Source organism: Anomaloglossus baeobatrachus, chromosome 5 (assembly GCF_048569485.1).
Source record: "Anomaloglossus baeobatrachus isolate aAnoBae1 chromosome 5, aAnoBae1.hap1, whole genome shotgun sequence".
Lineage (NCBI taxonomy): Eukaryota > Metazoa > Chordata > Amphibia > Anura > Aromobatidae > Anomaloglossus > Anomaloglossus baeobatrachus.
Window position 1 is genome coordinate 265,488,418 of NC_134357.1, and position 21,761 is coordinate 265,510,178.

The window sequence follows — 21,761 nt, forward strand, 5'->3', positions numbered from 1 at the left end:
CTGTGGTACTTCAACTTAATGGACTTCACCCGCAACCAGGAGTTACCACGGGCATCTGTATGTTCGTTTGGGCCCACCAACACAGAGGCACTGACAGATGCCATAGATGAAGATGTAAGTACCTTCTGTTCTTTTCGATGAAAAGCATGTAAGCTTTGGATGCAGGTCATTAATTTATTTCGTATTGATTAATTGTGATTAATTGTAAATATACAGACTTGTACAATTTTCAAGTTTAGCCGCACTCTGTTCTCATACTATTTAATGTCATGTAATATCTCGTACTACTTGTGCCACCACACTCCTGTTTACCATTGCATGCTAACTGTATATCGCTACTGGGGTATCATTTTCGTGATGCGGTGGTGAGTTCTAGTTTGTGAAAATCGATGGGTTTATCTGAAACTTAAATTTTCTGTTATTTTGTCCAGCAGGACTGTTCCCAAGTTGAGACACTATCTAGTGGCGACATTCCGGGTGTGGCGGAAAGTAGAGGGGAGGCAAATGTCGATGAAAATTCGCCCTCCACTGAACAACAACCACAGCGGCAGCGAAATATCCGAAGAAAGGCTGCCACACCATCATCATCCGAACAATTAATTTCTTTGGCAAGCCGTTTTTTAGAAAGACAGTCCAATACCGGTATGGACTTCTTTGCAAAGATGACAGCAGATCGACTGCAAAAGTTGGACGCCAGTCAAAGAAGTCGTGCGGAAAGACTTATACTGGAAACGCTAAGTCGAGCCGCAGCCGGTAACCTGGAAGAGACAACTTCGCTGACCCCACCAACCAGGCTAGACCGTGGACCAGGTCCACAACCCTTATGGCCACAAATGCCAGATACATTGCACAGCACACCTGTGCGGAGGATGGGGCCTCCAGGAAACATTCTTGGGCACCCCACTCCAGAGTGCTCTTTTATGCCCCAGTCCTTTCTAGCCCATCTAAATTCCACAAACAACCACTATGAAACCTGATGCTTCTTGTCGGTGTACTTTTCTTTTTCCATAATTTTTTGGAAAAAGTTAATTTCAGTTTTGTTTTGTTAATTATTTAATTTCTTATACTTATATATATATATATATATATATATATATAGAGAGAGTTTTATTTTTGTTTTGGTTTGTAATAAAATGTGTTTGGTTTATCAATTGACGCACGTTCTGCTTAATTCTTGAGATAGTTATAAGCAGGCCTACTTGGTTTTGTATTGGGCTGTGTCCATCTATACACATGCATAGATATAATGGGTGTCAGCAGGGTCGGTCTGGGGAGTCTGGAGCCCACCATGGTTAGGGGTCCACCTTTCAGTTTTCCACACACTGTAGCCCCATGCATAACTGTGGTACATAGAAATACTGCTGGGGGGGGACACACTGAAGGAGTGCTACAAAGCACAAGGGTACCTTCACATAGCGACGCAGCAGTGATCCTACCAGCGATCTGACCCTATCAGGATCGCTGCTGCATCGCTGCATGGTCGCTGGTAAGCTGTCAATCAGGCAGATCTCACCAGCGACCCAGTGACCAGCCCACCAGCCAGCAGCGATGTAGAAGCAATGCTGCGCTTGCACGGAGCCGTGGTCTGGAAGCCGCGGAAACTGGTAACCAACGTAAACATTGGGTAACCAAGCTCTTGTTACACGATATTTGCGTTGGTTAACAGCACACAATGCTTAGCGCTGGCTCCCTTGCACTCGTTGCCTGAGTACACATCGGGTTATAATTTTACCCGATGTGTAGTCTGGCTGCGTGCAGGGAGCAGGCGCTGGCAGTGAGAGCGGCGGATGGTGTTAACAAAAGTAAATATTTGGTAACCAAGGAAGGGGATTCCCTGGTTACCAGATATTTACATTGGTTACAGCAGGCTGTCAGACGCCGGCTCCTTGCATCCTGCACATTCCGATCTTTGCTCTCTCGCTGTCACACACAGCGGCAGTGCAAAGATTAAAAAATGAAACAGCAGTGTGTGCAACCATGTGTGTGACCATAGTGGACCGGGGAGGACATTTATCTCCCATCTGACACGTTCATGCCAGATGGGAGATAAATATTTTTATAACAGCGCTGTCATTTACTGTAACGTGATCCTCGTGCTACGGTGCATACCGGTGATCATGTGAGCGCGGACAGGAATACGGCCTGAATCATGATATCCCTTATCTCAGCTACCCCCTGAAACCAACGAGATTTTCAGACGCTGGGGGGCACTATTCACTAATTTCTGCATGCTGTTTATAAACGGCAGTGCAGAGGAAAAGGAAAGAGACCACCAGCCCTGGAGGGGGAAACGAATGGAACTGCCCGAGGCTGCTGACACGGGGCCGGTAACTAGTAATGTATATCAATATGTATGTGTAACCGTGTCTATCTATTAAGCGCCTGTGCAGGAGTGAATGCTGTGTGCATAGTCGTACTAGTAAAAGAATAAACAAAAATTTTTAAATCTCCTCGGTATTATACTTTATTTCAGAAACAACACACACTCACAATATAAATTACATCAGAAGGCCACTATATGATCTGATGCTGCCAACTAACAGCACCAGGGCCGTTAAAATAGTCACAGTATTTCTCTCGGCAAGTCTTAGCATCATCGGGGTTTCTGCCGTGTGCACAAGGCTCAAGTCCTGCAATCGCAGGACCGTCTGAGCGCCAATTCCCGAGCAGCACTTCCCCACTGGTTAGGTCCACAGTGTCCACGAAGCCAGACGGACAGTAGCTATCAGTATCTCGACGACGAAGGAAATTATGCAGCACGCAACATGCCAAAATAACAGAGTCTATTGAGTCTAGTTTCATGTTAATGGGTGTGTGAAAAATTCTGAATCGATTGGCCATTATCCCGAAAGCATTTTCCACTACCCGCCGTGCCCGTGACAATCGGTAGTTAAAAATGCGCCTTTGCTCTGTAAGATTTTTTTGAGGATACGGTTTTAGAAGATTTGAATGAAGTGGGAAGGCTTCATCCCCAACAAAAACAAAATTAAATTCGCCAGTAGTCTGTGAGTTGGGAGGCAAGTGCAGGTCACAGTTGTTCAAACGATCGCCAAAACGTGTTTGCTCAAAAACACCCCCATCGGAAACTCGGCCGTTCATGCCGACATCTACAAATATAAACTCGTAATTGGCGTTCACCAAAGCCATCAGGACGACACTGAAATAGCCCTTATAGTTAAAAAAGTATGATCCGCTGTTAGGTGGTTGAGTTATACGGACATGTTTCCCGTCCAACGCCCCTCCACAATTAGGAAACTGCCAGAGGTGATCAAAATCTGAGGCAATCTTTCTCCATTCCTCCTCCGTGTTGGGAAATTGAATGTAGCTGCGCAGACAGTTGTAAATTGCATCACATGTCTCAGGAATTAATACGCTGAGCAGGGGCCGTGAAATGGCTGAAGAAAAGTGTAAATCCTGCAGCGAGCGACCGGTGGCGAGGAAACGGAGCGTGACGGCCAGTCTTTCATCTACCGGGACAGCAGCACGCATTGCTGTATCCTTCCGTTTAATGACTGGTGTTATTGTTTCCAGCAAAAATTTGAAGGATTCCTCCGACATCCGGAGATAGTTCCTGAAATCGTGAGGATTCTTCTCCTGAAGCTCTCTAACCAGTTGCATGTGCGTGAATTCAGACCGCTTCTGCAGCCACTCTCTTGTCCACATGCGCCGTTTTTGTTTGGAACGCCTCCTCTCTGCCTTATTTTCTAGCTGAGCTGCCTCAAGCAGCAAAGCAGCCACCACAAGATTACACTCCTCATCGCTCATGTTGTGTAATCTAGGAAATGACAATGAAATGCAAAAAATTAGAATAGTAACCAAAAAATATCGCTATTATTACTATACATAGTAAAATTTAAGGAAAAATACGTTTAATTACATTTGTAAGTGTGCCACAAAAGGTACTGTATATGGTTGTATACACATGAGACCCCCTTAACCCCTTAACGACCACAGGCAGGCAGTAATATTACATCATAAATGTCATAATGTTAATGCCTGCGGTCCGCCGGCGGCAGCATGCCGAGTTCAGCGCACATCTCAGCTGATTTTCACAGCTGAGATGTGTGCCTGCCAGGCACAAGCAAAATCGTTATCTGTTTGTGCCGATTAATCCTTTAAATGGCGATGTTGGCGATGTTAATACGCCAAATCTAAAATTAAAAAATAAAAATTTGAAATATACACACATTTGGTATCGTTCAGGAATGGCCGCTCTATCAAGCAAAAAAAAAAAAAAAATTAATCTGATCACGATACGGCATAGCGGCAAAAACATTTCAAACGCCAAAATGACATTTTTATGTCATCACAACTTTTGTGCTAAATGAAATAATAGGCGAGCCAAACATATCATATGCGCAAAAATGGTTAGCGGTAAAAACATGTGATTGAGACGCTATCGCACTTATTTTACAATTTTTCTTCATTTGGAATTTTTGGACGGTTTACAGTACACTATATGGGAAAACTTATGGTTTCATTTAAAAGCACAGTTATTTCCGCAAAAAAATGAGCCCTCACATGACCATATTGACTGTAAAATAAAAAAATTACGTCTCTCAGAAAAAGAATGGCGAAATAAAAACGTAAAGCAAAAAAAAGGTCAGTCTTGAAGGGGTTAAAATGTCTGCCCATAGAAAAGCATGTGTACAGATAGTAGCCAAGCCCTCTCACCATTTGCTTGCAAGTGTAGAAGCATGAACACACAATGTTCTATAGCACAATGATAGATACTTATAGAAATGTAATAATATTATGGAAATGTATTTGCGACCTCAAAAAAATTCCTACCTTGCAGAGTACAACGCCCAGAATATCTGATGAACGGATGAAGCGATGCAGAATGGACTGTATTGCGATCTGCTTGCTACACGCGGTCAGGGACAAGTGAACTAGCCCTACCAAACAATGGAAGACGCCCAATGAGACGTCCAATGAGAACGCAGTAGCGATCACCAATCAGAACAGAGAGGGCGTGGAAACCAACGAAGATGCACGCCTACGTAAGTCGTGAACAAGGTCGCTGTCTAGGAGTCACACACAGAATTGCGTCCTGCACAGCAGGACATCGCCTTTGAAGAAAACGAACCAGCACTGTGTGTAACGAGCAGCGATCTCACAGCAGGGGCCAGATCGCTGCTCAGTGTCACACACAGCGAGATCGCTAATGAGGTCACTATTGCGTCACCAAAACCGTGACTCAGCAGCGATCTCGCTAGCGATCTCGCTATGTGTGAAGCACCCCTTAGTGTGCCGGGGTTATCCTCCTTTTGTATACGGTTTTTTTACCTCTGAGCACCTATATATCAGTGTGGCAGAGCTTCCTCTTTATATTATTGAACATGTGCACGAGGCCTTACAGATACTGAGGTAAAAAACTCACCAATACTGAACATGTGCACGAGGCCTTACAGATACTGAGGTAAAAAACTCACCAATACTGACCGTGTGCACGAGGCCTTACAGATACTGAGGTAAAAACTCACCAATACTGAACATGTGCACGAGGCCTTACAGATACTGAGGTAAAAACTCACCAATATTGACCGTGTGCACGATGCCTTACAGATACTGAGGTAAAAACTCACCAATACTGAACGTGTGCACGATGCCTTACAGATACTGAGGTAAAAACTCACCAATACTGAACATGTGCACGAGGCCTTACAGATACTGAGGTAAAAAAACTCACCAATACTGACCGTGTGCACGATGCCTTACAGATACTGAGGTAAAAACTCACCAATACTGAACGTGTGCACGATGCCTTACAGATACTGAGGTAAAAACTCACCAATACTGAACATGTGCACGAGGCCTTACAGATACTGAGGTAAAAAACTCACCAATACTGACCGTGTGCACGAGGCCTTACAGATACTGAGGTAAAAACTCACCAATACTGAACATGTGCACGAGGCCTTACAGATACTGAGGTAAAAAAAACTCACCAATACTGACCGTGTGCACGATGCCTTACAGATACTGAGGTAAAAACTCACCAATACTGAACGTGTGCACGATGCCTTACAGATACTGAGGTAAAAACTCACCAATACTGAACATGTGCACGAGGCCTTACAGATACTGAGGTAAAAAACTCACCAATATTAAACATGTGCACGAGGCCTTACACATACTGAGTTAAAAACTCACCAATATTAAACATGTGCATGAGGCCTTACACATACTGAGGTAAAAACTCACCAATATTAAACATGTGCACGAGGCCTTACAGATACTGAGGTAAAAACTCACCAATACTGACCGTGTGCATGAGGCCTTACAGATACTGAGGTAAAAAACTCACCAATACTGACCGTGTGCACGATGCCTTACAGATACTGAGGTAAAAACTCACCAATACTGAACATGTGCATGAGGCCTTACAGATACTGAGGTAAAAAACTCACCAATACTGAACATGTGCACGAGGCCTTACAGATACTGAGGTAAAAAAACTCACCAATACTGACCGTGTGCACGATGCCTTACAGATACTGAGGTAAAAACTCACCAATACTGAACGTGTGCACGATGCCTTACAGATACTGAGGTAAAAACTCACCAATACTGAACATGTGCATGAGGCCTTACAGATACTAAGGTAAAAAACTCACCAATACTGTACATGTGCACGAGGCCTTACAGATACTGAGGTAAAAAAACTCACCAATACTGACCGTGTGCACGATGCCTTACAGATACTGAGGTAAAAACTCACCAATACTGAACGTGTGCACGATGCCTTACAGATACTGAGGTAAAAACTCACCAATACTGAACATGTGCACGAGGCCTAAGGGTATGTGCGCACTAGGCGTTTTTTTTCCACGCTGCGTTTTTATGTGCGTTTTTGTCTAAAAAACGCACCCGCGGCTAAAAAAACGCGGCAAAAACGCATGCGTTTTTGCCGCGATTTGGTGCGTTTTTTGCTGCTGCGTTTTTGCTCACTGCGTTTTTAATCAGTGCACAATGCCATTAAAGATTGTTGATGAAAAAAAAAAAAAAAAAAAAAAAGGTCTGATGTCATTTCCTTCTTCAAAATGTTCATTGTATGCAGGAGAGCAGACAGCTGCAGAACTAGTGTATGCAGGAGAGCAGACAGCAGCTGCAGAACTACAAGTCTCAGCATCCTCCATTCACTAGTGTATGCAGGAGAGCAGACAGCAGCTGCAGAACTACAAGTCTCAGCATCCTCCATTCACTAGTGTATGCAGGAGAGCAGACAGCAGCTGCAGAACTACAAGTCTCAGCATCCTCCATTCACTAGTGTATGCAGGAGAGCAGACAGCAGCTGCAGAACTACAAGTCTCAGCATCCTCCATTCACTAGTGTATGCAGGAGAGCAGACAGCAGCTGCAGAACTACAAGTCTCAGCATCCTCCATTCACTAGTGTATGCAGGAGAGCAGACAGCAGCTGCAGAACTACAAGTCTCAGCATCCTCCATTCACTAGTGTATGCAGGAGAGCAGACAGCAGCTGCAGAACTACAAGTCTCAGCATCCTCCATTCACTAGTGTATGCAGGAGAGCAGACAGCAGCTGCAGAACTACAAGTCTCAGCATCCTCCATTCACTAGTGTATGCAGGAGAGCAGACAGCAGCTGCAGAACTACAAGTCTCAGCATCCTCCATCCAGGACTGTATGCAGTTTTTTGCCCAAAAAGAAAAAAAAAATGACATGGGCTTCGCCATATTTTTGTATGCTAGCCGGGTACAGCAGGCAGGTACGGGCTGCCCCCAACCCCCAGCTGCCTATTTGTACCCGGCTGGGAACCAAAAATATAGAGAAGCCCTTTTTTTTAATTATTTCATGAAATAATTAAAAAAAAAAAAAATGACGTGGGCTTCGCCTAATTTTTGAGTCCAGCCGGGTACAACTAGGCAGCTGGGGATTGGAATCCACAGTGCAGGGTGCCAATGCTTTCTGGGCACCCCCACTGCGAATTGCAGTCCGCAGCCACCCCAGAAAATGGCGCTTTCATAGAAGCGCCATCTTCTGGCGCTGTATCCAACTCTTCCAGCTGCCCTGAAGCCGGGTGGCTAGCCGGGTAATAATGGGGTTAGGGCTAGCTGTATATTATCAGCTAGCCCTAAGCCCGAAATTCATGGTGTCACGCCAATATTAGACATGGCCACCATGAATTTCTAGTACAGATAATAAAAAACCACAACACACAGAAAAATATTTTTATTAGAAATAAAACACAACACAATTAGTGACTCCATCTTTATTGAAATAAACCCCCCTCCGCAGTAATCCTGGGTCAGGGTCCCGCGCCGTCCAATCAGGATCCAATATCATCTGATCGGTTTGCTGGAAGGCATACCGATCAGATGATCTGTCAGGTTCAAGGATGTGAATCACATCACACATCAGCTGATTGTATAAAAGCCGATTATACAATCAGCTGATGCATCGGTGCAAAAAAAAAAAATAATAATACTCACTTATGTGCTGTGGTGATCGGCAGCTCCTGGAGCGATCGATTGGACAGGAGTCTGATCCTGTCCGATCGCTGCAAGAGCTGCCGGTAATCAGCTGATGAAGTCCCCTGACGGCAGGATCAGCTGATAGCCGGCCGGGCGCGAAAAAGCCGGCGAGACTACGATCAGCTGATGCGTCAGGTGACTGCATCAGGTGATCCACCACCAGGTCCTGCAAGCAAGGTCCTGCCCCGGGGAGACTGCACACAGCCAGAGCGGCGGGACCGGGACAGGAGCTGGGAGCGGGCATGGCACCCTGCAGACAGGTGAGTATATATGACTTTTTTTTTTTCTACTGTTCACTTTGGTTTTCGCCGCTGCCTCCACCTCCCGCCCAGACATGGCGCCGCACGGAGCTGACATGCACAGGACGGGAGGTGGAAGCAGCGGTGACGGTACCGGGAGGATTCATGCTTCTGTGTTTACCAACAGAAGGAATCCTCTTCCTGTACACGTCACTGTAGTACCCACCCCTTGCGTTTATAGCTGCGTTTTTAGTCATAGAAACGCGGCTATATGCATTTTTCATTGCGTTTTTAACATCTCATTGAATTCAATGGGTGAAAAACGCAGTGAAAAACGCAGAAATAATTGACATGCTGCGTTTTTGTGGTCACCACAAAAACGCAGCTAAAAAAAAACGCTGTGTGCGGACAGCACTTATGAAAACCCATTGACATTGCTGGGGAAGCAATGTCACTGCGTTTTCAGCACAAAAACGCGGTAAAAAACGCCGCTAAAAACGCGGCAAAAACGCCTAGTGCGCACAAGGCCTAAGGGCTGCTTCTCACTTGCGAGTTTCTCGCAGTAGAGCAATGCGAGAAAATCTCGCATTGGAATCGGACACATGTTAGTGAATGATTCCGCTCTCATCTGCGATTTTTTTTCTCAGTCCAAATCGGACTGAGAAAAAAAAAAATCGCAGCATGCTGCTTTTTTGCGAGTTTCTACTGCGAGTTTCTCCAATGCAAGTCTATGGGAGCATGTAAAAAAATCGGATGTCACGGGACGGCACTCACACCATCCTAGTGACATCCGATTTTCTAAATACATTTCTCGCATGTTTCCTAAAACACTGGAAACGAGTGATGTCTCCCAATGTCTGTCAATCACTATTCTCTGTCAGTCGGTCTCTCCCTCTCGGTCTCTATTCTCTCTCTGTCGGTCCGTCACTATCTCTGTCCCTCTCTCACAGTCTGTCGGTCATTTTCCCCTCCTCTCTCATACTCACTGTTCCCCGATCTCCGGCGCGGCGCTGCACGGCTTTCTCACTGCTGCGGCGGCTTTTACTATTTTGAAAAAGCCGGCCGCTCATTAAACAATCTCGTATTCCCTGCTTTCCCCGCCCACAGGCGCCTATGATTGGTTGCAGTGAGACACGCCCCCACGCTGAGTGACAGGTGTCTCACTGCACCCAATCACAGCAGCCGGTGGGCGGGTCTATACTGTGTAGTGAAATAAATAAATAAATAATTAAGAAAAATGGCGTGCGGTCCCCCCCAATTTTAATACCAGCCAGATAAAGCCAGACGGCTGAAGGCTGGTATTCTCAGGATGGGGAGCTCCACGTTATGGGGAGCCCCCCAGCCTAACAATATCAGTCAGCAGCCGCCCAGAATTGCCGCATACATTATATGCGACAGTTCTGTGACTGTACCCGGCTCTTCCCGATTTGCCCTGGTGCGTTGGCAAATCGGGGTAATAAGGAGTTAATGGCAGCCCATAGCTGCCACTAAATCCTAGATTAATCACAATTAATCATTAATTAAAAACACAAACACATTCCCTCATTACCAATTTAATAAGCCCCAAAAAGCCCTCCATATCCGGCGTACTCCACGGACCTCCAGCGTCGCTTCCAGCATGGAGGTGACAGGAGCTGCAGAAGGCACCGCCGCTCCGGTCACCTCCAAGCAGCAACTGAGGTGAGTAGCGCGATCGGCTGAGCTGTCACTGTTGGAGGATCCAGCGGTGGCCGCGATTAACCTCAGTGACAGCTCAGCTGATCGCGCTACTCACCTCAGTTGCTGCGTGGAGGTGACCGGAGCGGCGGTGTCTTCTGCAGCTCCTGTCACCTTCATGCTGGAAGCGACGCTGGAGGTCCGTGGAGTACGCCGGATATGGAGGGATTTTTGGGGCTTATTAAATTGATAATGAGGGAATGTGTTTGTGTTTTTTTTTATTTCTAATAAAGGATTTTTTCATGTGTGTGTGTGTTTATTTACTGTCACTTACAGATTAATCATGGAGGGTGTCTCATAGACGCCTGACATGATTAATCTAGGATTTAGTGGCAGCTATGGGCTGCCATTAACTCCTTATTACCTCGATTTGCCAATGCACCAGGGCAAATCGGGAAGAGCCGGGTACAGTCCCAAAACTGTCGCATATAATGTATACGGCAATTCTGGGCGGCTGCTGGCGGATATTGTTAGGCTGGGGGGCTCCCCATAACGTGGAGCTCCCCATCCTGAGAATACCAGCCTTCAGCCGTATGGCTTTATCTGGCTGGTATTAAAATTGGGGGGGACCGCACGCCATTTTTTTTAATTATTTAATTATTTATTTCACTGCACAGTATAGACCCGCCCACCGGCTGCTGTGATTGGGTGCAGTGTGTCATCTGTCACTCAGCGTGGGGGCGTGTCTCACTGCAACTAATCATAGGCGCCTGTGGGCGGGGAAAGCAGGGAATACGAGATTGTTTAATGAGCGGCCGGCTTTTTCAAAATAGTAAAAGCCGCCGGAGCAGAGTGAACGCCGTGCAGCGTGGCGCCGGGGATCTGATAACTTCAGTCACTCGGGGGATTAGTGGTCACCGGTGAGCCCTTCACTGGTGACCGCTAATCAGGACGCGGCACAGACAGAGCCGCAGCATGACAATGAAGTCGGGTGAAGTTCACCCAAGTTCATTCTGATTGTGCGGCTCTGTCTGGGTCTGCTGTCATCTGCCATTCAGCTCTGCTACATGGCTGTCTGTGTCTGCTGTCAGCGGCCAAGTAGCAGCGCTGAATGGCAGATCACATAGTAAGAAATACGCATTACACACGCTAGTAAAATCATTATTTTATTCAGAAATAGCATCGCACTTGCGTTGCACTCGCACCTAACGTGAACTAAAATCAGCCGAGTTTTTTTCAGCCCAGTCGGACCGATTTTACTCGCATAGATGTGTTTCCACCCTTACAGATACTGAGGTGAAAACTCACCAATACTGACCGTGTGCTCATGACCTTAGCCTATGTTCACACAAGGTGTTTTTTTTTCTGCAGCAAAATCTGAGCAAAAGTTACAGCTTGTTATTAGCATGTATTTCCATTAAACCAATGGGAAAAAAAAATGCGAAACTGCCCTAGTTGAACACAGCTTAACAAATACGGTAACAAAAACTCTAATACTGAACATGTGTGTGATGCCCTGGACTAGCCAGGTAGTCACAGATAGACCCCCGCATTACACCTGTCCCCAGGGGTGGCATTCAACTTTTTAAACAACAGGTCCTCTGTAAACCCCGCCCATTTGAAAACCACACCCACTTTGTTAGCCACACCCATTTTCACGCACTTTCCTCAACCAAAAATACAAGTAATTTAAAGTATCATCTCTTTCCCCTTCTTCCCCTCCTCTACCGTCACTCTCCTGTCCAGCACCAGTTGTTCCAGTCACTGTCAGTCATATTGTATTAAATGGTTTTTCTACAGTTTTTAAAAATTATTACTAAAAATTATTGCTAAATTGGAACGGACGACCTTCCCCATACAGATCCCATCCCATGTGGTCTCTTCCCCCCCTGCAGATCCCATCCCATTATGGCCTCTTTCCCCTGCAGATCCCATCCCATTATGGCCCCTTTTCCCCTGCAGATCCCATCCTATTGTGGCCCCTTTTCCCTGCAGATCCCATCCTATTGTGGCCCCTTTTCCCTGCAGATCCCATCCCATTATGGCCCCTTTTCCCCTGCAGCTCCCATCCCATTATGGCCCCTTTTCCCCTGCAGATCCCATCCTATTGTGGCCTCCTGTCCCCCTGCAGATCCCATCCTATTGTGGCCTCCTTTCCCCCTGCAGATCCCATCCTATTATGGCCCCTTTCTCCCTGCAGATCCCAACCTATTGTGGCCTCCTCTCCCCCTGCAGATCCCATCTTATTTTAGCCTCCTCTCCCCCTATAGCCACATATAGTAACCGTTCCTATCTTATGTGGCCCCTCTCCCTGCAGCTTCGGCTCACTGAGCGGCTTACCTGATCCAAGCATCACCAGCCTCTCCTGTGTCTCCCGTCCTCCTCCGCGGCTCTCTGCAGTCACACTGACGCTGACAGACGGCAGGAGGAGAAGCTCCCTCCTCACACTGCCGTGACCTGTGTCTGCAGCGTCATCGCGTCACTGCACGCCGGGTCAGTGAGCCGAGGCTGCACTGAACCAGGAAGTGCGGCACGGAGGTATGCAGATTCATTTGTGCTAGTGTCTTAAAGAGACACTAACACAAATGAATACAGCAGGGAACCGGATCTCCAGAGCTGTTTCTTGCCGGTTCTGGGAACCGGCTGCTATTTTAACAACCGGTTCTCCAGAACCGGACAGAATAAGGTAACACCAGCCAACCATAAAAACCTAGTCACCTCCCTCAGAGCTTAATAAACACACCAGGGGGCGGAGCCAGACAGTTGGCCACCCCCACCAAGGAGTTCAGAGGGCCTGAGGCAGGAAACACAAGCAGATCAGTGGAAGTGTTGAGGAGTGGAGGAGGTCAGGCCTGTAGGACAGGCCTGTGACAGTCTGACAGGTGCTGGGGTTGGAGCCCGGGCACCTTTTGGCTAGGAGGCAGACGGTGGCCTTAGCCTGCAGGAGTCGGGAAGACGGCTCGGTGGAACCGTGGTGGACCGGGACAGGGTAGTGGCCCGCCGATACCGACCCAGGGAACAGACTCAGAAACCGGAGCACACAGGGCGGTACTCAGACCCTGAAACAAGGTCAAGAACCCACTGGACTGAGTTAATTAATTGATTGCGGTCTGGACTATAGGTCCTTTCCCACCCAAGTCCCGACTGAAGACAACAGCCCACCGAGGGGGATAGAAAGCCACCGCACAGGCAGAGAGATCCCACGGGCCAGCGTCTGCGGGCAAAAGGGCTCTCCCAATATTCACACAGCAGGGGAGGGGACTCCCGTCGCTGAAGCGCAGGCAGCCCAAATACACTACACGGTGCAGGAGAAAGGCAAAGACCACCGAACGGTGTGGGGGACCAGACACAGCCGTCTGCGGACACCGACCCCCATCAACTTGGTTTACCAGAGACTTGTGTGTGACAATAACCGTGAGTACAACAGTGCCATCCGGCCGCGCACCGCCCAGCTACTTCCAACGGGTCCCGGGGCCATCATCCCTGCCTACGGAGGGGTTAACATCTTGCTGCATAACCATCTCCCACGGGTGCCCTGTAACTGCAGCGGTGGTGTCTACCTTCACCACATCCCGTGGGTGGCGTCACAAACTCAAGCTCGGCTCCGGCCGTGAACCTACCTAACACCCTCCACCAAAAACCGCCAGCATCCCCTTTCAGAGCGAAATGACCCCGGGTCCGGAGGCGCTCGAGCCACCCACCAACGAGCCCGGATCAGAGCGGCTCGGCTGCAGTCGAGCGTGGGGCGGTACACATCGACTCTTCTGGCGTCACGAACAGGATACTTACCTATTCACTTACCTAGTGAAGTGCGCCTTGAAGTGAAGTCAACGGTGATCCGTTGCAAAATTTGCAGAATCCGCCATCTTGCCGCCATCTTTTGGCGCGAAGATTCCCGACAAAGTCTTCTTCTTTCCCGCAAAAAGGGCGCGAAAAACTGAAGCCCCGTCCCCTGGGAACGTGGCCGTGCAGCAAAGCGAGAGGTCGAAAAGCGAAACTGAGCGGCCAAAGAAGAGAGTGCCGCGAAAAGACCAAGGGGGGGGAGAGGGTGAAGATTCAGCGACATGTGACCAAGCTGATAAAGGGCAGGGACTCCAGGACCCTACCACGCTTCTGGTTCCTGGACTCCGCGAAAGCGCCATGGCTGACCCGTCCCGCAAGCCTGCAGAACCGGAGCCCGCGCCTGGAACAGCAGCGTGGGTGGAAGCCCGGATGACACTGATGTGCCGCGTCTGCAGGCCCAGGTGCGCTTCCTAATGGAGCGGTGGGTGGCCGAGATGGAGGAGATAGCTGCGGCCGTGCGGGTACGTGAAGTGTAGGCAATCTTGGAGGAGCGGGTAAGCGACACACGCCCGTGTCCCCGAGGGACCGGCCGACACGGCTGAGGGACCCGGTCTGCCCCTGCCCTTTATGTTGCCTCCCTCACTGCCCGTATCGGCTGCCGCCGTTCCCCCGCTCGGTACGCTACCCCCGACCTGCAGCGGAACCTGTTCAATTCGCCCGTGAGGACCCGCCGGTGGATGCAGCCCGAGGACGGCCAGTCACCCGATCAACGCCCATCCTGCTTCCATGGAAGATTGACCGCCGGCAGGTATCCGGCCCTGGAGGGAGCCCGTTGGTCCCGGAAGTAGCCGTGCCCCAGCTAATCCAGGCCCCAGCAGTCCGCCCGGCCAAAATGGAAGTACCCGGTGACCGGAAGGAGGTCCAGCGGGCAAAGCTGGCCACTCCCACAAACCAGGCCTCAGCTGAGGCGTCGCAGGGTTGCCGCTGCAAGGCAGCACAGCAGGCCACGTCACAGCGGAGTCCCCCAGTGCAGAAGGTGCCGGTCATAGCCGGCATGGGGGAGCTCCGGCTGGGCCCTACCCCCGCGCAAAGGGAGCAGGCAGACATTCCGTATTGGGAGTGGCAGCAGCGCCAGCTGGGCCAGGAGATCGCGGCACGTGAGAAGCAGAAGGCAGAGGTGCTGGCCCGGACCATCAGAGAAAAAGAAAACCTCCGCAGCGCCACCTGTCGGGTACGGGGCCCGACCTACGAAGGACAAATCCGCCAGTTTGACCCCAGCCGTGGATGGGGGTTTATCTTTGAGCCCGGCCTGGAGGCGGAAGTGTTTGTGTCCCGCAGGGACGTGTACCCGCTGTTCTGTCCCCACTTAAAGGCGATTGAAGGCGCGTAGTTGTGAGATGTTGTGAGAATCTTATCTTCGTTTTTCCTATACAGTGCCTACAAGTAGTATTCAACCCCCTGCAGATTTAGCAAGTTTGATAAGATGCAAATAAGTTAGAGCCTGGAAACTTCAAACAAGAGCAGGATTTATTAACAGATGCATAAATCTTACAAACCAACAAGTTATGTTGCTCAGTTAAATTTTAATACATTTTCAACATAAAAGTGTGGGTCAATTATTATTCAACCCCTAGGTTTAATATTTTGTGGAATAACCCTTGTTTGCAATTACAGCTAATAATTGTCTTTTATAAGACCTGATCAGGCCGGCACAGGTCTCTGGAGTTATCTTGGCCCACTCCTCCATGCAGATCTTCTCCAAGTTATCTAGGTTCTTTGGGTGTCTCATGTGGACTGTAATCTTGAGCTCCTTCCACAAGTTTTCAATTGGGTTAAGGTCAGGAGACTGACTAGGCCACTGCAACACCTTGATTTTTTCCCTCTTGAACCAGGCCTTGGTTTTCTTGGCTGTGTGCTTTGGGTCGTTGTCTTGTTGGACGATGAAATGATGACCCATCTTAAGATCCTTGATGGAGGAGCGGAGGTTCTTGGCCAAAATCTCCAGGTAGGCCGTGCTATCCATCTTCCCATGGATGCGGACCAGATGGCCAGGCCCCTTGGCTGAGAAGCAGCCCCACAGCATGATGCTGCCAACACCATGCTTGACTGTAGGGATGGCATTCTTGGGGTCGTATGCAGTGCCATCCATTCACCAAACGTCACGTGTGTGGTTGGCACCAAAGATCTCGATCTTGGTCTCATCAGACCAGAGAACCTTGAACCAGTCTGTCTCAGAGTCCTCCAAGTGATCATGAGCAAACTGTAGACGAGCCTTGACATGACGCTTTGAAAGTAAAAGGTACCTTACGGGCTCGTCTGGAACGGAGACCATTGCGATGGAGTACGTTTCTTATGGTATTGACTGAAACCAATGTCCCCACTGCCATGAGATCTTCCCGGAGCTCCTTCCTTGTTGTCCTTGGGTTAGCCTTGACTCTTCGGATAAGCCTGGCCTCGGCACGGGTGGAAACTTTCAAAGGCTGTCCAGGCCGTGGAAGGCTAACAGTAGTTCCATAAGCCTTCCACTTCCGGATGATGCTCCCAACAGTTGAGACAGGTAGGCCCAACTCCTTGGAAAGGGTTTTGTACCCCTTGCCAGTCTTGTGACCCTCCACGATCTTGTCTCTGATGGCCTCCTTTGTCTTTCCCATGTTGACCAAGTATGAGTGCTGTTCACAAGTTTGGGGAGGGTCTTAATTAGTCAGAAAAGGCTGGAAAAAGAGATGATTAATCCAAACATGTGAAGCTCATTGTTCTTTGTGCCTGAAATACTTCTTAATACTTTAGGGGAACCAAACAGAATTCTTGTGGTTTGAGGGGTTGAATAATAAATGACCCTCTGAATAAACTTTTCACAATTTAAACAAAAAATAAAAAAAGAAATAACATTCTTTTTTGCTGCAGTGCATTTCACACTTCCAGGCTGATCTACAGTCCAAATGTCACAATGCCAAGTTAATTCCTAATGTGTAAACCTGCTAAATCTGCAGGGGGTTGAATACTACTTGTAGGCACTGTAGGTGAGGCAGACATGACCAGAGCGCTCCGGAGTTAAACATGCACATGCTGAGATGAAACAATGGTGGTTTATTTTCTCCAAAGGTTAGGACATGCAGAGTACAATAGTCCAAGTACCTGGCATTGTGGTTCTCTTGTGATGCTTGTTTCTGGAGTCACTAAAGTCAGAAGACTTTGCTTCTAGCAGCTCCAATAAGGGATGTGATTCTCACAAAAACTCTGACTGGAACTGAATATGCCAGGAAATGATGTAAGAGGATCAGCAGACGCTCCCATGGGCTGGACAAAAGAAACAGAGGAGCCGAAAGGTCTGACCAGTAGATTGCTACAGATACAAGCATGAAAAACATTAAATAACAGTTTTAATTAAAACAATTAGAAACGACAATAAAGATGGCCGTCGGAGAGACCAGACACACATGAGGGAGCTCCATACTCAGAGAAGTTAATCTGTGCCATCCACCCACAGGAGTGCTTCACTACACACCCTGCTCTACTCTAATAGATGCCCAGTGCCCAGGAGGCCAGACAGCAGCGATTTTGAACCAGCTTCTTGCCCCAGAATCTGCCTGCAAGACCTCTTTAATCTGCGGCCTACTACTGAGCCTGAAGCAGGGACCTAGTGCTGGAAAAGCAATATCTCCCTGAGGACATCTGCTGTACCACCCTCTCCCCCACCCACCTACAACAGATCTGCTGTGCAAGCACGACTGAGGGGTGAGTGAACTTCTTGGGGGTGCCCCTGATGTCTAGAGGCCTCCTGCATGCAGCATTCCATGGGGTCTGCTGCCATCAGCCATTGCAGGCCTCTCCCTACCCTCTCTCTGATGCCTTACCTGTAGATGCTGCTGCCTATTACAGTCGGGAGGAGAGAGAAAAGAGATTGCTGTGCGGGCCCTTTGTGACTGCAGGGAGCTGTGTGTCCTGTCCTCCTGTTCCATTATATAACAAGGGAATTCCCCACCTGCTGCAGAGGTACTGAGCTGCGGTGCCTCTTTAAGACTTTGCAGGAAATCTGACACTCCAGCTTGAGCAGCACTGTTTCCTCACTGATAGTGGACTGAGGAGTCTGATAAGATTTATCAATAAACACATATCTGCAGCTGGCAGTCAGATATAAGACATAGGGCCTGGACACAAATTGAAATAACTGGCAGCCTGGTGGTCTCTCCTACAAGCCTGCTTGTTTCAGGTGGATTATTAACCACTGTATAAGAGACATTCCTTTTGTTGGACAAGGGCATTAATGTTGTTTATTGCTCACATACTCCTGCTATCTGTCTTCATCATCTGCCCTCCGGTGGTCAAAGGCTGAAATTACACTTTATTCTACACTAAGCTCACTAATGCCCCGTGTGGGGGCTCCTAATATAGCCTGAGCCCTATACTTCCTCACTGACTGAAAATGATGTAATCACAGACACGGTTGGGGCTAACGTGGGATGCCGGCCTCCTGATGTCTATTTAACACATTGCCATCTTAAAGTGGAATGCCAGGGAAACGCCAGCTTGTCACCGCAGACTTGCTACCTTCTTCTCCCCACATTACATGGGAAGTCTCCAAAACAATAGGACATTACTTCATACCGGCGCCTACAGCAAAGGCTGTCTCGCATCTGAAGGCAAAAACATCAATGCCTAACTCTACACAAGTTACTAAAGGCACCTTAAGGAAAAACAAAGACACCCCTAAAAGGCTGCCCTCCACCTCTCACTTGGAGCATTCTCCGCCATCGACATCTAAAGACGCCTCTCCAGATTCCCACACACAAGACGCCTCTAATTCCTCTTCACAAAAAATACTGCTTCCCCACGATATGGATCCTTCATATACTAGGTCAGCTCATGCGCAGACTAATTTAGACTTTCAAGCGCTGAAGGACTTGATTCAGGCTCTCCCCACTAAACAAGACCTTGCTGATCTTGCCAAAAGAATTGAAAAGTCCCATCAGCAGGCTATAGACAATATTAAGGGAGAGGTTGCAGAGCTCACAAATAGGACATCAGCGACTGAAGTCTCGCTTAAACACATTTCGGTTCAAGTCCTCGCTCTCTCCGAGAAACAAGATACAATGCACTCAAGATTGCAAGAAATGGCTCTCCTCTTCGATGATCAAGAAAATAGAGGGAGGAGAAACAACATTCGGATAAAGGGGCTCCCTGAAGAAGAAAGAAGAGAGAACTTACAATCTAAAGTGCAGAAACTTTTCCAAAGTGTGACCGGTCGAGCTCTAGAAGACCGCTATCAGTTTGATAGAGTGCATCGTGTCACAAGGAGAAGCCCATTAGATCCTTCCAAGCCGAGAGATGTCTTGTGTAGACTCCATTATTTTATAGACAAAGAAGACATTCTACGGGAGGTCTGGAAGAGGGGGAAAGTGCAGTCCCGCGATTATGGGCGGTTGCTTGGTAATAAACATCACAGCACCACCCATAATCTAAAGCCTGCACGCACGTCACCAGCGTTGACACTGGGCACAGTGCTCATCCACGAGAGATAAGCACTGGGCATGCGCGGGGACCTGTGGAGCACTGGGCGGCGTCCACAGCTATGGAAATCAGCGATGGGGGGGCCTAAAGCGGCAGGAGGCAGAATAACGGCCATCAGGCAGCCCGCCCCCGTGTCACATTTACAGAATCTGAATACAAAAAGGTACCACTTTATAAAGTCTTTATTTTGGTCAGAAAGGGGGCACAATAATAACAGGGACCTTTCTAGAATGCAGCCCAGGAGCTGCAGAGGGGGAATCTTTTAGGTTTTGGGCGAAATTTCTGCTGACAGGTTCCCTTTAAGATATTTCCAGATGTCTCCGCTCGCACTCTGTACATGAGGCGCCTTCTTCATCCCCTCTTGGCGAAGATATTGGATGCCGGAGCAACATACCGGTGGGGACACCCATTCCACCTCATCGTCCGAAAAGAAGACACCATGTTCTACCTTCATACACCAGACGATCTCCCTGCACGGTTTGATCTTCTCAATGTGGTGCCAGTCTCGATTCCAGACTGGCTGTCATTGGAGGGCTTCCGTACACCTCAGCAGAAGCCAAGAAGAGGAGCACGTCGCTACCATCAGCCTTCGCAGAAGGATACAATTTCTACATCTCCCTGATGCGCTATCCATCAAGCGCAGTCTGATTTGAGATTTTGCTCTTTAATTTGTGTCTCCCATACTGACTCCTCCCACATGTACCATGAGAGGTGATAGGAGGAGGGGCATATATGACCCAGTGGTAACCATTTTGGGATCCCTCTCACATGTATCCTGAAGGTGGCAAGAGGAGGGCCATAAATGACTCAGTGGTAACCATTTTGGGGATCCACATATATCGTATACACAGACCAAATGGGAGACACTTATTTTGCTGTTTAGTATGTATTTTGTTCTTTAGATGGCAATGATAAGGTTAATGCTTTAGCATAGAATAAGCAGGGAGGAGCTGTTGGCCTCTGTAATGGCCTTTTAGACTTGGTCATCGTCCTTCCCCTGTTACACCAGGGAGGACGATGTTATTCAACCTGGCAACAGTACATTTACACTCCTCTTTGCTTTCAGGGGTTGTGGCACCCACGGTCATGTCCCCCCCATGTTTGTTAATTATCTTTATTGTTTTTAACCTTCTGATTCCCCAATGCCCCGCTTTTTGGAGCTTGCCTAAGAATTTTCTTGGGTACACTGCGTTAGTAATACGTTGAGGAGGAAAGAGAAAAGAGTAATGTGTAAGAAAGCTGTCTTTGTTTCTTTACTTCTTACTCTATCCCCTTGAGACTCCCTAACACTTTGCTGTCTGGAGCCGACTTGAGATTTGTACCTCAGCATTTAACGTTAGTCTCTCAAATCCTTCTTCTTTCTCCCTTCTTTTTTCTTCTCTAGTAAGCTACACCCTTACTCGTCTTTTTTCCACTACTTTACCTTCTTCTTTCCATCCCCATTTTCCCTTTTCCCGCTCCCTCCCCTAAGATATCTTGACACAGACGTGCACCATCTACTACAAACAAGTATCACAATGGTATCAAACCCATACTCAGAAGTGAGGGTAGGCTCATTAAACGTAAAGGGGCTGCATAGCCCAGGAAAACGGTCTATCCTCCTAAATCTTCTGCATAAAAGCAAGTTAGACAGTAATGAGTTTCCTGAAGGAAGGCAATATCTAACTAAACCTTTTAAGCTTTCTGATTCCAGGTTTACTGCATCATATCATAGTCCTTCACCGGATCCGAAATCTAGAGGCTCGAGCATAGTCGTTTCTAAAGCGATCCCCTGGGAGTTCCTTGAATCTCACACAGATCGAGAGGGCCGCTTCCTGGTGGTCAAGGGACATATTGCTTCCCAAAAGGTAACACTGGCATCTTTGTACCTCCCAAATACAGGGCAGGATAGGGCGCTTCACACATACTTAGAGTTGTTGGACTCTCTAACGGAGGGCCTTTTGATCCTGGGCGGAGATTTCAATATGATTCTGGACCCTGCCTTGGATAACTCCAGAGGCATCTCTTCCACACCTCCTTCCGTTCAAAAGCGCGTGACTTCCTGCATCCGTAATCACCAATTGCTCGATACATGGCGAC